A 20,061-nucleotide genomic window follows, 5' to 3' on the forward strand; every position below is an offset into this window, starting at 1 on the left:
TTGAGACAAAATTCCTGATGCCAAAAATTAGGAGAGGAAAGATTTATTTATCTTACAGTTTTGGAGGTTTCATTCTGTAATCAGCTGGCTCCAAGGCATGGTGCCTTGAAGTGTTGCCCCTGTACCATGACACCCTGCCTTGGAGCCAGCTGATTATGGACTGAAACCTCTACAAACAGTGAGCTAAATAAACCTTTCCTTCCTTCATTTTGAGTGTCAGGGGTTTTGTCTCAGCAAGGAGAGACATGTAACCAAGATGGGTCATGTGACCTGTTTTGAGAAAAAGGGCAATAGAAGGTCAAGAATAATCTACGTTTTTTTATCTGGAATGGGGAAAAAGGATAAGGAAAAGGTAGGACCTTCCTGCTATTGAGTTGCATGAAACGCCAAGGTGCAGTGTTTTAAGGTAGCCTGCTCTACATGCCATCATCGTAATATAATGTAACAGTGATACATAATAACATTGTTTAACATGCATTGAAATTTGCTAAGTATCTGGCAGTGATCTTACATGTATTAATTCTGTAGTCGTCACCCCATTTTTATGATAATAGGAGAAAACTGAAATGTAGAGAAGTTAAGCAGTTCAAACTCAATGTTAGCAAATGGAAGACTTTGCATTTGAATCCAAGTGGCCTATTCTAAAGTCTTTTGCCCTTATAAGCATGAGATTCCAAGGAAAAGGAAACAAAGAAAGAGAGAGAAAAGATGGGGGTAGAGGAAGGAAGGAAGGAAGGAAGGAAGGAAGGAAGGAAGGAAGGAAGGAAGAAAGGAAAAGTGTAATGTTATTTGGACATGGTTTGAAAACTTTGGTAATGAATTGGCAAGTCAAAAACAAGTTTCAGATTAAGGAAGAGCTCTACATATTAACAGGAAAGTAAACATTACTGTAGAAAGTCTGAATAGTTATACCCTGCTCCTTTAAGTTAACATATAAATATCACTCCACTGCTAAGTTAAATTGCCTTCCCATTACACAGGTTTGACTGTTACAGTGAATAGTTCATACCTGATTGCTTTTCCAATTTCCTTTTTCTCTCTGTTTCACTGTTACTAAGAGCAAGACCAATATGAAAAATGAACATTTCAGTGTTCTTTCATCATTTAGCCCCTATGGACAAACAGACAACTGGTGTACCTTGCCCAAAGTCCATATGAAGCCAATTAAACACTTTCCCTAGGCAGCCAGAAAGCCAGAAAGAAGTGCGTGGAGGAGCCTCCCACACATTTGCAATGAGCAGTGGAGATGTGACAGGAATTTAACAATAAGATCTTAGCAATTACTGATTCACTGGCCAAGTCCAAATGCTTATCTAGAACTTTGATTTGCAACATGCTTGCACAAGGAAATTTTATTTGGCATTTGTGCAGACTCACACTTCTGCCATTGGGCAGAATATTACTCTCAGCTCTTTAGATGGAATGAGTGAACCCAAGAAAGTACCATAGACAGTAAACAGAAGAGAAACTAAGTTTCTAGGTATTCGTTTGTATTAACTCAGAGTTTATAGTGGTTCTATAAATCAATGCAAAAATATGCCAAGGGAATCACTATTAATCTATCAAACATGTCATAGCTACTAGTACGAAATTTTAGTGAACTACCAAACAAAATATCTTAGACAGAAAAAGGACTTGTACCAAAATACAATTTTACTGCTGCCCAAATGGAACTTCTGGTTTTGTTGACAAGATAATTTATTTTCCCACTCACTGATTCAGGAAAGATAAGAATTTATATAACAAAAGATTCAATAATATAAAACAGAATTGTAATGGTACAAAAATTTGATGTTAAACAATGTTATGTACTAGAACACTAGGTTTCAAATGTATTTTGATGCCAGAGCATTTAAAAGATAACTTCGCTTTCTGAGCACCAAACACACAGCTATTTCTCAACTAACTTTGTCTTGCAAATAAGGAAAAACTGTTACTAGATAATTCTATATGTAGGTAGTATAAACACAACTTTGAATTCACATCTTAAAGAAGTACAGATTTGTAAGGAAGGAATGACAGAATAAGGGCAATAAAAAATGGAATACTAGTCTGAAATACAAAGGATAAATGAGTTATTTATGGGAAAGTGGATGTACCTGAAAACTATAAGGTTGGGTGAAGTAACTCGCACACACAAGCCTAAGTATTACATTGTTCCTCTTATATGAGTATGTCAAAATAAAAGACAGATAATAGGAAAAAATACGAACAAAAATTATTGTAATCCAGTGCAGACAATGTGCCTAAAAGTGTACCTTTGGCATTACAACTGTCTTAATATGTTTCGTGTGTTCCTTGGCCAATTAGTATGGTTTTCAATATGCGTATGTGATAATTATAACTTTATAAAGTCTTATAAGATAAATAAATGAATCTGATGCTGAAAAAATACAGGATCAAGGGGCTGGGGGAAAGATTGAAATATTTTATGTACATGCACCAAACCACTGGAATGAATGTAATCACTATGCAGAGTAAATATTTACTAATAAAACTAGAAAAATATATAAAAAATAAAATAAATACATTTTGATTGCTTAAGTTAAAGTGTATGATGTCTCAACAATGCTGAACAATAGAATCAACTAGCAGATTCCCTCATATTGGACTAATTCATATTTCAGTAAACTCATATTTTCTTGTCCCAGTTGGTCAAACTGAAGATATTTTGATCATCAAAGTGATAATTTCAAATTATAAAAACTTGAGTAAAGCATTACTAAAATCCAATCAACATTATGTAACAAAAGCTTATGTACCAAAAATCCTTTCTGATGCTCTTTTTCTGAGCTGCCCTATGACTCCTCATGGCTGAGATTTTTTTCCATTGCAACAAGGTTAAATTACATTGACAGCAACCATGAGTAGCTAACGGTAGCATTTTTAAAAATCATACTTAGAAACTACCTTTATTTCATTTAGCAGTTTTCAGGTTTTAATGTTTTGTTGCATTAACAAAGCAAGTACTACAGAAATTTTAGATGTATGGAGGTGCTTCGTACTAATTATTAAGAGTTGTATGAAGAAAAGAATCCCTCTATCGTACTTAAAAATTGTTAACCTGATGTAAACTATCAGAAAGGACAATGCAAAATATCACAAGAAAGAAGCCATATCCCTTTTTTAAGGCAGGGCTATTTATCAATATGAATACTTATATTTTAGTAATCATTTATTCAATTAAAACAGAAATTTGTCCTATAGATCATCAACTAGAGTCCTTGAGCCTACAGTCTCACTGTTAATTTCAACACAATCAAAGTAGGCAACATTTCTTCTCACATGAATGTGGTATTAAGTAATGTAGCTCTGAAAACTTTTCTAGCTGGATAAAGCTGGAAGTTTTTTAACCATTGGGTCACATATATAGCAAATGAAACAAAGTGTGCTGAACAACTTTTTCCTTTCTAATGAAATCAATAACCATATTACTAGAAAAACGTTTGAAATGAGATTCCCCATGAATTACTCAAAAGATGTGGCAAAGATGACCAGATGAGGTGACTATATTAGATAGTACTTAAAGATAATATAGCAGGTTTATCATCTGTAAACTAGTATGTCTAGGTTGATTTTCATTTAGTAATTATTTACTGTTTTCTAATAGTTTTGAATAGCACTAAAGAGGTACATAATCAGTGTACTTCCCACTGAAAGTTGTGATAACCCAGAAAATGATACATCTCAGACGTTGTCCATTTACAATTTGAGATTAGCAGAAAAGCAGCACATCTTTCTGCTCCTGCTCGCTGCCTCTCGCTCCACACCCTGCAACAGTCTCCTATGATCGCCCTTTGCAACACATGTGACTGCTCTAGACTTCACACATAGATGCTGATTTCCTCTTTTAGTATTTGGTGCCAGTGTGGGCAGCTGAGAAATGGTGCAACTACGAGGACAAACTCGATTTATAACCATCTGTAATGGAAAGGCTGACTTTAGTGCTTGCTTGGGCAGCACATAAACTAAATTGGAACGATACAGAAAGGCCGATTTTAAGCAAAAGCCATGAAGCAAAAATCACCATGAATAAAAATCACTTCAGGTACTAGCACCCCAGTTCTTCATACAACAAAAGCACAATGCAAGTATTTTAAAGGCCAGACATAAAAAACATTTCCCAATGAGTTCTGAAATTTCAACACTTGGTCTTGCCACTGAACAATGGAATAAAAACTGGTACAAAAGATTAGTTTTCCTAGTTCCTAATACATGATTATGATTTGTAGCTAGACTCTGTGCTTCCAGGTGGGCCTTTTAGAAGGTGATTGGTTTTTGAGGGCATTATAGCTGACTCGTTATTAGGAAGTGGGGTCTGGTTGGAAGAGGTGGGTCAATGGGGCATGACCTGGAAGGCTGAGGCTCCCTTCCTGGTCCTGTCTTCTCTCTCTGCTTCCTGTCTGCCATGAGTGAACAACTCTCTTCCACCCAGGACCTCCCATCATGCAGACAACCATGCAAGGACTGAAACATCTAAACCATGAGTGGGTGCTGGGAATGTTTCCCAGTCATGAGGAAAGCACCTATGATGTGGTTATAGTCATAGAAAGCACATCTATATTCATGAGTTCAAAAGGTGCCAAAGATGAACACTGCTGTAACACTGCAGATGCCATAGGAGAAAATCAGAGGTAAAAAAGAAGAGAATGAAACTATAATACATCATGTAAAAACAAACCCTTTTTAAGAAATACTTTCTGGAGTCTTACCCAAAGCATAGTAAAATTAGTTAACAAAGAACATAAAGGTTATATTTGTAATTTGCAAACAACCTTTTGAACAAAAGACTTGGGAGAAAAGATTAACATTCTACTATAAACAAGATTTCAAATTCAATTCCCTTTAAGGGAGAAATCATGCACAGAAGGCATTCATATGAATTCCTAAGGTATTCAATTTTAGCAACATTGTTTCAAATGTTGGAACTGATAGACCTGCTTGAAGACATCAGGTAGCCAGGCCTTTCTCATCTCTGGGGCATAAAATCCATGTTACACAAACATGAAATGAGAAGAAATTTCCAAAAGATAACCATTAAGAACAAGAAAAATTAGTAGATTGGTCAGAAAGAAGTCAAAGAATAGACAAATTCATTTGTATTCTATTCCAGAAAACAAGCTCTTTGGGCTACATGCCACGTCTTAGAACTTAGACATTCACAGTTAATGCAAGGATAGTAGAATATGTATCAATACTTGTATAAGGTTCAGTGTCTCAGCATATGGAAGACTAAGGAAGACCTAGTAAAACAGATATTTAAACCAAGTAAAATGCTTATGCCTTTTGCTACTTACATTCTAGACCTAATAACACACCAGTAAAAATTATTAAATTCATTTATCTCACAAACACATAACAAAACATACTCTTTAGATACCATAGCAAAAGGTGGGTAGACAGAACCTAGGTTATGATCATCAGGTAAGACACGTAATGCAGTATCAAGCATTTGTAATATAAATAATTTATGTGACAACATCAGGTAAGATGCATAATGCAGAGCTGGGGGTTTAGCTCAGCGGCATAAGCACCTGCCTTGCAAGCAGGTAGTTGTGGGTTCAATTCCCGGTACCGATAAAAAGGAAAAAGACCAAAAAAAAAAAAAAAAAAAAAAAAAAAAAGATGCATAATGCAGTATCAAGCATTTGTAATAAAAGTAACTTACATAACTTTCATGTGTGATATGAAAGGCAATCAACTTAGACACAGAATGCCAATACTGATGTTAACAACTGATTGATAACATCATGCGATCAACTTGGATTTGACTTGGAACACATTTTTTATTCCATGGGAAAAGAACCAGAGAATTTGGTAATATTCTTTTCATTTGCATTTTTTTCAGGCTCTCAAACAACTCTATGCAGTGTTAGTCAATATAAAAAAGGGGAAAAAAGCTCTGAAGTTTTGCCTACACGATGGCCACAGGCTATTACTGGTGTGTTTTTGTCTTGCAAATATTACTCATCCAGGAAATGAGCTGCCAAAATATGTGATGAGATCAGAAGTCATCTTAGAGCTCATCATATGTGGGCGTTTCCTTCTGAAACTGTAGAAGGCACACTATTTTGTAATGGAGGTAGAAAAACATCCATACTTGCATTTATCACATACCCACGGAGTCCAAAATCAAGGAAATAAAACACAATGTAAAACTCTCTCATTAGAAAGGGAGCCAACCTAACCATATCAGTAATGCAAGCGACAGGTATAGTGGTAAGGACCAGTAGGGACAATTATTTTCACAAGCAAGTTCTCATCACTTTACCATTTGCTGTGAATCAAGTAGTAGCCATAGGCTATCTTGAAGGAAATTGTATACATAAATCTGTCTACATCTTGTCTGCCAAACATTGAACCAGAAAGTATTTAAAGTTTTTGCTAATTCGTTTTTTTTAGTATTTTACTTTTGATTGATGTTTTATATTTCTATAAAGAATATCATACTTTTCTATCTGTTGTAGATGAATGGTATTCTTTCTAAGTCATATGTTGAAACCCTAACCCCCCAGTGTAATGGTATTTGAAGGAGGGGTGATACTAAGAGGAGATGATAAATTAAGTGTGCTGACAAGGGTCTGATCCAGTCAGTTAGGTTTGGTTCCATGACAAGACGGGGCCACCTGAGGGACCCTGCTCCGTCCCCGCATGAAGACACAGACCCTAAAAGAAATCACCGTCAATCCGGAGAGAGACTTCACCAGAATGGAATTAGCCAGCACCCTCAATCTTGGACTTCCTATATCCAGAACTCTAAGACAATCCATTTCTTTTGTGTAAGTCACCCAGGCTAGGGCATTTTTTGATAAGTTTAATGCACTAACAGAGCCAACAGCTGTCACTGTTGGCCTTATTACTATGTTCATGCAGATGTCTAGTACTTGTTGATGTTCCGGTCACAGTGAGCTAAGTTTTTGACCTTATCCCAAACCCCTACCAGGTTGGAATAGGATTGCAATAAAGTTTTTTACATAAATGATATCTTACTATTTATGTTCAAAATAAGTGGTACATAGTTTGTAATTCTAAATTAAATGTTGTAAAATTTCAATTCGAAGTTATGTCTATTGCCATTTTTAAAATTTTCTCTGAGCTACCCAAAGCTTATGAAAACTATGTTTAATGTCATAATTTTATAAACCTTGCCATTAAATTAGAAAAAAACTGCATGTTGTAACCTCTACCCCTAAACATCATAATATAGTTCTCTCAATGTGATGAGATTTTTAAAAAGGAAAAAAGAAGGGAGACAGGGTGAAAGAAAGAAAGAGAGAGAGAGATGAACTAATGTATATGTTGGGAAGAAATAGAAATCTTTAGTTTTTTCTTTAAGACAAACACATATATAAGAACAAAAAAAACTTCTATCATAATTATCATAATCAGTTAGTACATAAGAGAAAATGGTATTGAGGTGATAAAGGATGACCAACACTTTGTATATGATCAATATACATCAGGTACTTACTAGGTTAACTGCTTGCTATGATCTGTTCCACGGAATGCACCATCCCAATACACTTTCATTTGAAACAGAGTTTTTGAAATGTCATCTAAGAAACTAAGGGATTCAGCACTATTTTGTAGCATAGCCATTATCACATTCTATTGTCTGACATGGTCTATAACTTTGCCATTGTATTTATTCTTTTTCTTCTCTAAAGTTTTTATTTCTTTTAATATGTATTTTGGCTAGCAAGATATCACCAGCCAATAGAATAATTGCTAAGCCCAATATTTAGGTTGCTTTGTACATACAAAAAACCACGAAAGTGACATTTGAAGATCTGGGCAGATGCTTTACTAGATAAAACACGATTGCTGCTGTTCGTGAGTTTTCATACGGCAGTCCCTCCAGTACCTACTTGGATGTAGCTGTTGCTCATTCTTGGAACTCAGCTCCTTGTTTAGAAACAAACTGAAAATGAGTAGAGACTTAGATTTCAACTAAAAAGAATAAATTTCTCTGAATATATAAATTGCAAACTTTCAAAAATTTACTGAGTATCTATCACACAAAATGTAGTCTGCTTAATTTCCAGAGAGACACAAAGTTTTTTGAAACCTAGCAGTAATCTGAGAAAATACAAGTCAGAATTTTTCTCTGAAAGAAATAATTTGGTAAACTTTTCCTCCTAAATTTTTGATAATCTCATGCATATGTGTTCTTCAGCTGCTCTTACCGAATTTAAACTTTAAACCCATAATTCAAATACAGTCCTCTTCCTAAAATTCTATGACAATACTGTGTATGCAAATACACTTGTGCTTCTTCAACTCATCTAGTCAAGCATCTCTTCTAAAATTGAACATCCTCCTCTTCCCCATGTTCACCTGTTTCCTAATTAGTGCAGCTGTGAAAATATTATTTAATGCATGTTAGACTTTAATTCTACTTCCACTCACATCTTACAGATGACTTCCTTCCAAGACTTTCAAATAACACGTGTTCAACCAACTTTAAGTTTAAATTGGCAGCACCAATTATGCGTTGCCATAAAATGAGTTTATGTGTAAAAAATAGAATCATATCTGAATAAAACTAGAAACTAAACCTTGAATATATGAAATAACCCTGTACTATCCAAATAGTACAGGTACATCACTATAATCCCAGCACTCAGGAGGCTGAGGCAGGAGACTCGCCATGAGTTCAAGGCCAGCCTGCATACACAGCAACACCCTGTCTCAAAGGAAAAAAAAAAAGTAAATAAATTTGGGAACAGGGAAATAACTGCAACTTGAAATTTTAGCCTAAGGATCATGAAGTTGAAGAAAGATTATCACAATAACAGTGTTTCAAAATGTCTATATCGAATACATGAACATCAACTTGATTGAGTCCATAGATTTTATCAAGTGCAAAACACTTGGTCACATATCACATATCATGTTGTTTTATATGACTTACAGGCTTATAAGTGCATATCAGTTTGAAGGTTTTATTTTTTTGTACCAGGAATCGAACTCAGGACCTTGCTCTTGCCAGGCAGGTGCTGTGCCACTTAGCTGTATCCTTGGCCCTTGAGGTTATTTTCAAAAAATAATTACGCCAAATTCTAGTTTAGCTATTTAAAGTTATAAGTACATTGTGATTGTAAATGTGAAATATTGTTCATAGAGTCACGCGCTGATTTCACTTCACTTCCCATTTCCTTACAGAAAGGAATGGAACAAGTTCGGTCGAGTTTATACATTATGGTTCATACAGAAGCCAAAAATGTTTTAAGCATTTAAAATAATGTTTAAGTCGCATAATTGTAAAATAATATTTTATCATAAGGCACGCAGATATCCCACTGATACTGAGACAGGGTTAACAGGCCGCGTGCTGTTTACCACTGTCATCTAAATACACCACTGTTTGTTTTCTCTTCCGGAGCTGGGGATTGATGCCCCGGCCCGTGCACTCTAGGTCAGCGGTCTACTAAGCTACACCAAAACTTGATTAAAAGACATACAGATTCCTCTGCACTCTAACGCCTCGTAGTGGCAAAATTCAGGCTAAATTAACTGCGAGACGCTATAATAATGAGGTCCCTTGTATAAACAGCCTGTACACTCCACATGAGTGATCCAGCTTTAGAAACACTCCTTTAAACTTTAGCGCACAGTGAAAGCCTTTCCTTAGTGCAGATAACTTGTTTTCGATTTGGCTGACGATTCGGCTTTGCAGAGATACCACTTTGGGCATAACTGAGGTTTTTCCTCGGCCTCTGCAAACCTAAGCATTGCAGACCGCTGAGTACCAGGCTTAGAATTCCCACTCGTTGTGTTAGCGCGCCCCCTACGGCAATAGAGAAAATTAAAAGCCGTTGAAACGAAATAGTTTACTTCTTTATTAAAGAAGGCACGAAACTTTCCTCGCCTCACGCTACCATTTCTCGCTCCCCGAGACCTGGTGCAAACCTCAGGCCTGGGGTCACGGATCTGCGGGTGAAAACAGTGACTTCCAGATCGGAACGGCCGCGCCGGGAACTGGTCCCTCGCACACAGACCAGGAGACCCACGCGCTTGGCCGTGGCAGCTCGCGAGGAGCGGAAGTGACTCTCCAGGCCCGCGACATCTGCCTCTCTGTTCTTTCTCGATGACCCTTTTCCCTTAACATTATGGTCACAGTCTCTCCAGAAGTTTCAGCGCCAAATGAAGGGTTGATTTCCAGAAAACAAAGCAGGTTTGCGCTGGAGCCAACCGGAGCGTGGAAAAGTCCCTTTCCTGCCCTGCCACGCAGCGCGTGCGCTCCCACCCTGGTGGCTCCTAAATTGGCCCCTCGGGGGTGGACGTCTAAGTGCAACGTAGATAGCGCAGGAGGACTCGCCTCACTGTTCCAGGGTCAGCCAAACCCCTGCTCCCCTTGGGCGTGTGTGCACGTGTACGTGTGTACGCGTGCTTGAGTGTGAGTGTGTATATGTGTGCGCGCACACTTTTCCAAATTTCCTCGTCGGCGCTCCCGGAACAGGCTCGGATGGCTCGCCAGGTAAGGGTGTGACACCTGGACCATGAGCATTTGACTTTTCCCACACCTGGAACAAACGTGCAGACTCCGATGGATGGAGGCTGTGGCTGCGGGAAGAGCGGCCCCCTGCAGGCGCGTTTGGAGCTGGGTCCTGCGTGATGCGGCTCCGGGGTGACCGAGGCCCCGGGAGCGAGCGCGCCCCAGCGCCTCCCTCAGGACGCGCAGGCCGGACCGGGGTCCTCAGTCTTCATACGGGGCTCTGGACCAGGCTGCCTGAGCCAGGCGGGCCTTGCGCCCTGCACCTTGGGCAATCTGCAGACCCCCAGCCTTGGGCTCCATCCTAAGCCAGTGCAGACTCCCTGTGTACAGAGCGATGTCCGTTGGCGGCCTAAAATATTGGCATCCTGGTATAGTGTTCTAATCTACCAGAGCAAAGAGTTTTAACAAAAGATGAAGGAGGGTGAAATAAATACCTTGTTCCTGCTACTTCTTGAAATTTAAGAACAGAAGACCCTTTTATCCTTGTTACTACCTTTTGTTATGTGAGTGGCATTCACAATATTTGTCCTCACTTTTCTGAAGCTATGGGGAACATTTTAGATTGGTAGAATTTTTCGGCATACAAAATATCCTCAAAATGTACGGTGAAAGATTGATTTTTAAAATTGTGATACAATAAAAGACGCATTGCCATTAAACCTCCACAAAATGTTCCTCTTCCCTAAAACCCACCTATCCCCTTCTGAAGCAGTTCTGCAAGGCTTCTTTCGTGTCTTCAGTATGTGTGTGCAAAAGTTTAGTGAATGTGGCCTCCCAGTGAAATCCAGCAGAAAGGCAGCGTCATGAAAACGTCCGGGTGATAACCAGGAAACAGCGTAAGAATCGATTCAGGACATCCAGTGGCCAGGCTGATACAGGATTCCCCGAGGTGTTTCAGACACGAGCTGTAGTTCTGCCTCCGCCTTCTTAATAGCTGGGATTACAGGCTTACCCCACTTTGTCTGGATTGAAAGGTTTTAATTCTAATCAACATACTTTAATTTGCTGTGAAATTCTGAGAAAATGGGAAGATTACTTTGTTGGTACATGTAGAGGTAAAGGGTTCTTTTGGGTTCTTTCACAATACTGTTTTAAACTTAACGGCACAGAGCTGACTCAGAAATTAGGAGATTAGTGAAATGAGTTTCTGATGCAGATGCAATTTCCAAATTGAGGTAATGCTGCAAGTATAAAACACACAGAGATTTACAAAGGAGATTTGGAATGTTATAAAATGAAATATCTCATCTGTGTTTTGCATCATTAAAGTTTTGATATATTACATTAAATGAAAGATAGTGCTATAATTAACCACCTGTTACTTCATTTTTAAATTACATATAGTACATATATATGCTTGTCTTACAGTTCTATTAGACAGAACTAGTCTAACTAAACTTTTAAATTACTCCACATTCTTTTAAATTACTCTATATTCTTTTAAATTTTAAATTTTAAATTACTCCATATTCTTCCCAAAGCTTATGTCTAAAATAGATCTGTCTTTTCCATTATACCAATTTTTTTTGAAAGTTCATGTATTGTAAATGAATTTGCTTTGACAATATAAAAATGCTTTCTATATAGGTACAAGATTGCCCATGAAAATCACATTTCAACTCATAATAACTAAATCCTGGAAGCAGCCTGTGTACCCATCAACAGATGAGTGGACACAGGTGTAGTATCTGTCTGTCATGGGATACTACTCAGCTACAAAGAATAACACACTTGAGACATTTGTAGGAAAATGGATTCACCAGGAAAATATAATGTTGCATGAAATAAACCAGCCACACAAGCTTAACTATCACATGGTATCTTTCATCAGAGTGAGGCAAAGTACAAAGAAGTGATAAAGGATGGATAGAAAGGACAAAGGGATTGATCTTTCGTAATAGGGAAGTGGGCCAAGGAAACAGAGGTGAGGGGTGAAGAGGATGTAAAAGGAAAATAAAGAAGATAAAGATATTCCATGCACAGGGACCTAATAACCTCAGTTAATATAAATACTATATGCCATGATATGACATGATAATATCAAGAAGCATAAAAAGAAGTGGGGGAGAGGGGAAGCGGATTTTTAAAAAGAAATAAACCGTAACATGTACAATAACAACTCCCCAAGATTACTGTGAACTGCATGAACTGTGAACATGTACTAATGAAAAAAATTTTAAATCACAGTTCAAAAACCAGCGATCAAAAGGCAGAGATTATATAACTAAATGTTGTTTTATTTATGAATTCAAAAATCATATAATAAAGGTTGTTAAAGGGCATAAATAGAAATTATGATTAAAATTTCAAGTAGTGGAATATTTTAATGATTTTTCACACATAATGTAAATTTATGAGATTTTGTAACACTATAAATAAAGTATCTTACCTGTAACATACATACATACTCTGTTTTCTTATCATGCCCCCCACATGCTACTAGTTATTGATTCATCACAGCCTGCCAGGCATTCAGCTGAGAACATTTCACACCAATTGTCACAATATTGCCATAATGCCTAAGTGTTATGTCCCCCTTTTTTTGTTTAGATTTTTATGCTACTGGAAATCCAATGCATGGCCTTGTACCATGCAAAGCACATGCTCTACCAACCAGTACTGTTCTGATTTTTGAAATAAGACTAGTCCGTATTTTCAGAAGTTAACACATTCAAATCAGAAAGACAATGGCTAACACCATGAAATCCAAACTCTTGCTTAGAAAAATATTGGTACAGTGTTCTTTTTTTCAGAGTTAATATAATAGAAATATGCAATATAAATTATGACATTTTAGATGTCTAATTACCCTGAGATAATTATAATTAATATTTAGACATATCCTCTGACATCTATACAGTATTAAAATGTGTAGTCTGATTTTCTTATCTTTTTCATACAATTTTCATTTATCACTGGTATGCCTTTGAACATCCAATTTTCAACAAATTCATAATATAACATCAAGTTGATGTAGCATAAATAACTAGAGAGCTTCCTTATCCATTTATATTGTTACATTTTGTGATATTATATGATATCTAATACATATTTATAACTTCTATTTACATCATACTATTTATATTATATTTTTCAGCCAACCTATTTCAAAACTGTCACAAAAACATCTATAATCATTTCAGAAATTATTTTACCTCATAAAACCAGTACTGCTTTTTCAAATTAAATAAATGTTCTAAGTAGCTCCTATGTAAAAAGTGAGAATAATATGCATTGACCCATGGGAAATATTTTCTTGAACAAAACAAGCGTTATTACATACCCTGTGTTTTGGGATGAAAAGACTGTGAAGGCAAAGGAGTGAATTAAGCAAGTTGAGCAGAGGTAGTGGAACAGCGGAGAGGAGAAGCAGAGCAGGGAGAGTGACCCTAATGAGAGGAAACCAGGGACCACGGCTCCGCGTCTCCTTTCTCCTTGGCGCCTCTTCTGTCTATTGTTTCTATTTCCCTTTTCAGTGATTTTGATACTGCATTTTAGTTCCGCTGCAGCCCTTTCCCTTCCTACTACTCTTGTACTTCGTCCCCTTGTCTTGGACCTCAACTCACTCCTGTCGCTGCATCTCACCCCATTTTCCCAACTACTCACTAATCTATAGCTTTGAGTTCATTCCTTTAGAACACAATTTATTATACCTTCTTGAAGCCAAATTACTTCCCATTTTCCGAGATTTGTGTAATAAACATTTCGAGGTATGTTTTTCCTGTTGCTATTTGAATGTTACTTTTCTTTTTTTAACCCCTTCTGCTTTTCCCCCAGTGAATTCTCAGTTTTATTAACTTCAGTTAAATTGTGCTATCTGGACTCGCCTCTGAGTCAAGAGTAATACTGCTGGCCAGCAGAGGAATCGGCATGCGTTTGGACTCAAATTACAGTGTCTTCTTTAATTTCTAACTGAAACAAGTTGCAAGTGTTATTCCTCTCATGCAGCCTGTGTATTCCTAGGACAGTTCTCCTCTACCAGAGGATTTGAAAAACCCATTCTTGTTACAGTTTCTTCAGTTCGCTAAAGTGCAGGGGGTGCACAAAACTCTAGTCTTTATAAGTACCCATCAATGCTGATTACGCCCTACTCCCTGCTTTGACTTCTACAGCTTATTAGCTATAGAAGTCAAATATTCACTAGCAGTCCAAATGCTGCCCTGACCCTTTCAAGAAATGTAACTCTTAAGGAGAAGTAGAATAATGGAAAGCTAGAGACAGTGACCCAAATGTTTAACAGCAAGCACTTCCCACAAAGTAGAATAAAAATCGCTACCTATCTTTTGGACTCTCAGAATTAGAGAGAGAAATGATGAGGAAACCTTGACAAAGACTCTTCCCTTAACCAAACATCAGCCTCCTCTGAGACCTCTTTTAAGCCTTAACTTTGAGCTTTTGTGTCTGTCCTAGCAGAGTCCAATTTTACCAAAAATGGTAGATAAATCACTCCCACTCTTGGTATCTAAGCTTCCTTGCCTGCCGTTCAAAAGCATCCTGTTTAGTTAGAGTCTTAGTTACTTTTCTTGTTGCTGAGACAAAATACCTGACACCCAAAATTAAAGAGGGAAAGTTATTTAGCTCACAGTTTAAAGACGTTTCAGTCCATAATCAGCTGGCTCCAAGCCAGGGTGACTTGGCAGAAGGAACATCGCATAGGAGAACAGTGCATGGCAGGCATAAGAAGAAGCAAGAAACCTTAGCAGTGTCTTTCTGTCTCTTCTATTTTATCTGGACTACTTAGCGTGGGAAGCACTCGCACTCTTAATCCTAGTGCCCTTAAACCTAGCATTGCACCATGAATCTATTCTATCCTTGCACACTTCTGGTCCAACCAACTCTGAAAAAGCTTCACCTGTGACTGTAGGCAGCTTTCAAGGACATCTAAACACAAGCCTTATACCAGTTAGCGTAGAAAGAATCCCTTTACTTTTCTGCTTCTTAGTAATTTCCATCTACTTTCCCTATTCTCTGACTTAAATCTTTAGCTATCTTTCTGTATGCAGAGTTTAATCCCAACTTTCTTCACTTTTGTAAAATCCCATTACAATAGTCTTGAAAAAAATCTTCCTTATTGTTTCAACAAGTATCAATATATTTCTTTTTCTTTACCATATTTCATAAGTATTCTACTGCAAACTTGGAATAGCCAAATGCCATTTCCAAATCAAAATCAAATCTAAAGCTAAATATGTAATTGTCACGTAACACAGAAATTATGGTCCGGGTAATTTATCTCTGAAAAATAAAAACTTTGGCCACACAAAAACACACATGAAGAAACAATTGACCAGAAGGAGGCTAACTCTGACCACCTTAGTAGCTGGCTGCAGGCTAGGGAACACGTGGGAAAGAGGAGGGCAAGGTTAAGCTACAGAACAACGTATCACATCGGATGGCAGACATACTTCACTCAAGGGAATAACTTGCTGAGCTTAGCCAAGGGTGTATTCGACAAGATGACCAGCATCATAGAAAAAGCAACACTCACCTTACAATGAGTTTTCAGTGTAGATAGCAGCTCAAGGAACTAAGAGCACAATCTGAAGAATATATTAAAAGGTTAGCAGATCATTTTTTGCAACAGCAAAAGCAAGAAGCCCACAAGTTTCAATCAAATGATGGAAAAGAATTTGGTGTGCAGGATCATGTAGAACCTGAAAATATCCCCAAAGTAGAGGAGAACACTGCAGATAAGAATGAAGAACCCTCAAACAATCATATTCCATGTGGGAAAGAGAAAAGCAAACAAGATGGTGACGCAGGGATGCCTGGAGTAGAAGACAGTGACCTAGCTAGAGTTGATGATCTTTCTATCTCTTTAAGAAAGCCCTCTGGTTTAGTTTCTCAACATGAAAATCATCAATCTCCCATCTTCCAACTAGACAACCTCTCTCCCCTCATATGGCTCCAGATTTATATGTAAACCAGAATGTTAACCCGAGTACTTCAGAACAGAACCCTTCCAGTCCTCTTCAGCTTTTAAATCCTGGCTCAAACTTGGAGAATGAACCCAGAATTCAAAAAAGATACACTAAAGCAAGCCACCAAGGATAGCTTGGTGATTTCCACAAATTGAAGCAAAATGAAGAATGAAAGCTTCAGATAAATCCTGCTGACTATGGAAAGCAACGTTTCAACGATGCCTTTTAAATCCTAAAGGACAACTTTGCAAAACCCACAGCACTGTAAAATGGAATCATTTCCACTTTGCCATTTTTTATTTTTATTGTAAAGATCAGTGGTATCAGTTGTAAAGATGCACTGAGGTAGATTTAAGGAAAAATCTTCATGAAGGAATGTGCCCGTGTACATATGTGAATTTTTTTCAAATTGTATTATCAAAGCAGAGACTTTTTTGGTTACAACACTGTTGAGCCAAAAACAGTTCATCTTTGCATTTAAAGAAAACTAATGTATATTTCATATTTTCTTAAGCTTAATTTTTTCCACAAATGGACAAGAGAACATGATTGTCCAGTTTACATGTTGCACATAGCATAAGCACAGTGAGAACAGTTACTCCCTGAAAAGAGTTTATACACTAACATCTTGTTATCCGGACAGGTGTCCTGTTCTGTCCACCCTTCATTTTATGCTCTTCAAGTAGTTATGCCTACAATAGTTACATAAATGAGGGGAAACTGGACAACATGTGTGCAAATCACCTTTCTATACCTTGTACTTTATAAGTGTTGATATGTTTTGGCAGATTAATTTTCAATTGAGGACTCACGGAATTTAACATAACCTTCAAAGACATAAATATTTGTTAGCTATTTTTAGTTAGCTTGAAATTGTTGGATGCCTTTTCAATTTTTTCCTCATAATTTACCGTATTTTAACTATAATCAGCACTGACAGAAGTTTTATTTTCATTGTTTGCACTAGTGAAGATATTCATGAATTCAATGCCAGGTCCCCTTAAGGGGTTGAACCTACTTTGAAATGAATCTTCAATCTGCAAAGCCTTCCTGGTAGTGTCAGTGGTTTTCTTTGACTAGATTTTTTTTTCCAGAAATACCACATAAGGAATTTTAACAAGCTTTTAGTAATGCAGAAATAAGGATAGAAGTACAAAGAGGTCGTTAGCTGTTTTATAAAAATAGCTTGAAGCTTGTAAAAAAAAGAGTCTTTATAATTTACTATGTTAGTTAAGATACCATCATTCTCATATTTGTTAGGCTTAAAAAATTATTTTGAATACATTTTGTCTTTGTTGACACTATTCAGTAGAATGTGTAAGGTACTTGTGTGACAAGTTAATTCTTATTTTCTGATTAAAGCACTTTTAAATCTTATGCCATGCCCCCAAAACAAAAGGTGTTGATCATGAAAGAGATTTAAGGCTGTTACCCTGTTTTTCAGAAGAGTTACTATTAATTCACTATAAATATGAAATATTGGGGTAGACGTTTCGCTAAGTGATAGAACACTTGCCTCACTGGTCCCCAGTACCACGAAACAGACAAACAAACATGAGATCCCCCTGCCTCCCACCCTAAGGTTCCATTCATGCTTGAAACTTACAGAAATAGATTGTTCACTTGTTAAGGTGCAAAATTTTCTTGACTTCAGTTCAAAGTTATTTAATGACCAGAAAAACATGTAGTAATTGACTACAATTTTTTCTACCGTTTCAAAGTAAATAATTTATGTCTTTATTATCAGTAGGGCGAGCCTACAATGAATAGTTATTAACAGTTTACAGAATTTTGAATGGAGTGAAAGGGAAGTGATATACATCCTTTGGGAATTAGCATGGGGAGATACATCTAAAAATATTCCTAGTAATATATATTTCATATTTAATATTCTAAACTTTTACAAAGGAAAACCATAAAATTACCTGCTTTAGTTCCTTTAGTTAAATGGTAGCTGTTATTTACACAGCGAAACTTCTTCAATTAACAGCTGAGACATTTTACAGGCTGAAAAATCTTGGATCAGTGGGTAATATTTCTGATTTTATTAACACATTTTAATGCTATAAAATACTATGTGACTCTCTTAAAAACATGACATTCTACAAACTATAATAGACTTCCTGTTTTTATACTTCACTTCTGCCTTAAGATTTAGGTTTTTAAAATGTATTTTGGCCCTGAATTAAGTGCTAATTTGATGAGAACTCTGCTTTTAAAATCATCACTTCCTGGATTCTAATAAGTTAAAAATTAAAATTAAAAAAAGAGTGGAAAGAAGTTAATGACTTTAAAGGTTATTTTAATACATTATTTCATGCTTACAAATTCATGTACTTCTATTTAATAGACTACCATAATTAATTAAACCATCTCTCATTTGTGTGCATTTATATTTCCAGCTTTTCACAGCAAAAACATTATTGAAAGATATTTCCTTAGATAACCTCTGTCAACATGTACCATTATTTTCTAGAGGTAAATTTCTAAAAATAGAGCTACTGAGTCAAAGTAGATGAGCATCTTAAAGTTTCTTAAGTATTGATAGTTGGCTTGTGGAAATGTTCTGTAGATGTGTGTTTTACCAGCAGTGTTTAGGAATAGCTGCTGTCCTATAAAGAACAAAGTTCGTAGACTTAGTAAAGTCTTAAATCCCCACTGCAATGATGTATTGTTATTTTAAAGTGAATTATTTATTTTTTGTCATTACTGAAGAACTTTTCCAATGTGTTGACCGATCACATATATCTTCCTTATAAATTATTTCTCCCTGCCCTCTTCTTGGAAGGATAATTTTAAAATATAACCACTGGCACATTTAAATTTAATTTTTAGCCAGAGAAACAGCTCAATGATACAGTGCCTGCTTGGCAAGTGCAAGGTCATTAGCTTGATTTCCAGTACCAAAAATAAATAAATAAATAAACAAATAAATTTAAAATTTTAAATCACCTTTTCTTTAAACAAATAATTTATTTTTAAAAGAAATTAAATGAGCTGCTTACGGAATGGGGTCAGTAGTTTATTTTTTACTTATTAGCAAATGTGATTACTATCAACAGCACTCAAAGATACTGAAGATAACTTGGAAGCTATCATGTCCACATTAAGATTTTCCCTCTCTTGGTACAGGTCTGTAATCCCAGCACTCAGAAGGCTGTGTGAGTTTGAGACCAGTGTGGGCTACAAAGTGAACTCAAGAACAGCCTGAACAGCATAGTGAGACCCAGACACACACACATACACACACACACACATACACACACACAGTTTAAAGCCACAAAGATTTTATTTCCTTTCTCAGAACTGTGGTGGCAGACACATAGATATTTTTTAAATAGTCATGCCATTTCTATTTCTACTTTTGTTGCTGACTTAGACAAAATTAGTTTGCAATTTGTCATATAACATGCTTATTTCATTACTGTTTTTAAAGTTTTAATATCTAATGGAAAAGTATAGTTCTTTAGTTTATTACACTTTATAAATTGCATATTTTTAAAAGAAAAAAGTTTTTTTTAAAAATATAATGCACATTGTAGCTACAAATCAGTAATCTTTTTTCAATTCAAATTATTGAAACTAGATAATTATATTTTGAGGAGATAACTGACACAATCTTTTGGGTTTATTATTTAAGTT

The 20,061-nt window shown here is 36.4% G+C and overlaps 1 pseudogene; it reads left to right on the top strand.

The window, feature by feature from the left end:
• Positions 1-10,112: 10,112 nt before the first annotated feature.
• LOC100721913 (protein GOLM2-like) lies at positions 10,113-16,648 on the top strand (annotated as a pseudogene).
• Positions 16,649-20,061: the final 3,413 nt, after the last annotated feature.

Source organism: Cavia porcellus, unplaced genomic scaffold (genome assembly GCF_034190915.1).
Source record: "Cavia porcellus strain 051 isolate PalLab524CR breed Dunkin Hartley unplaced genomic scaffold, mCavPor4.1 scaffold_26, whole genome shotgun sequence".
Classification (NCBI taxonomy): Eukaryota; Metazoa; Chordata; class Mammalia; order Rodentia; family Caviidae; genus Cavia; species Cavia porcellus.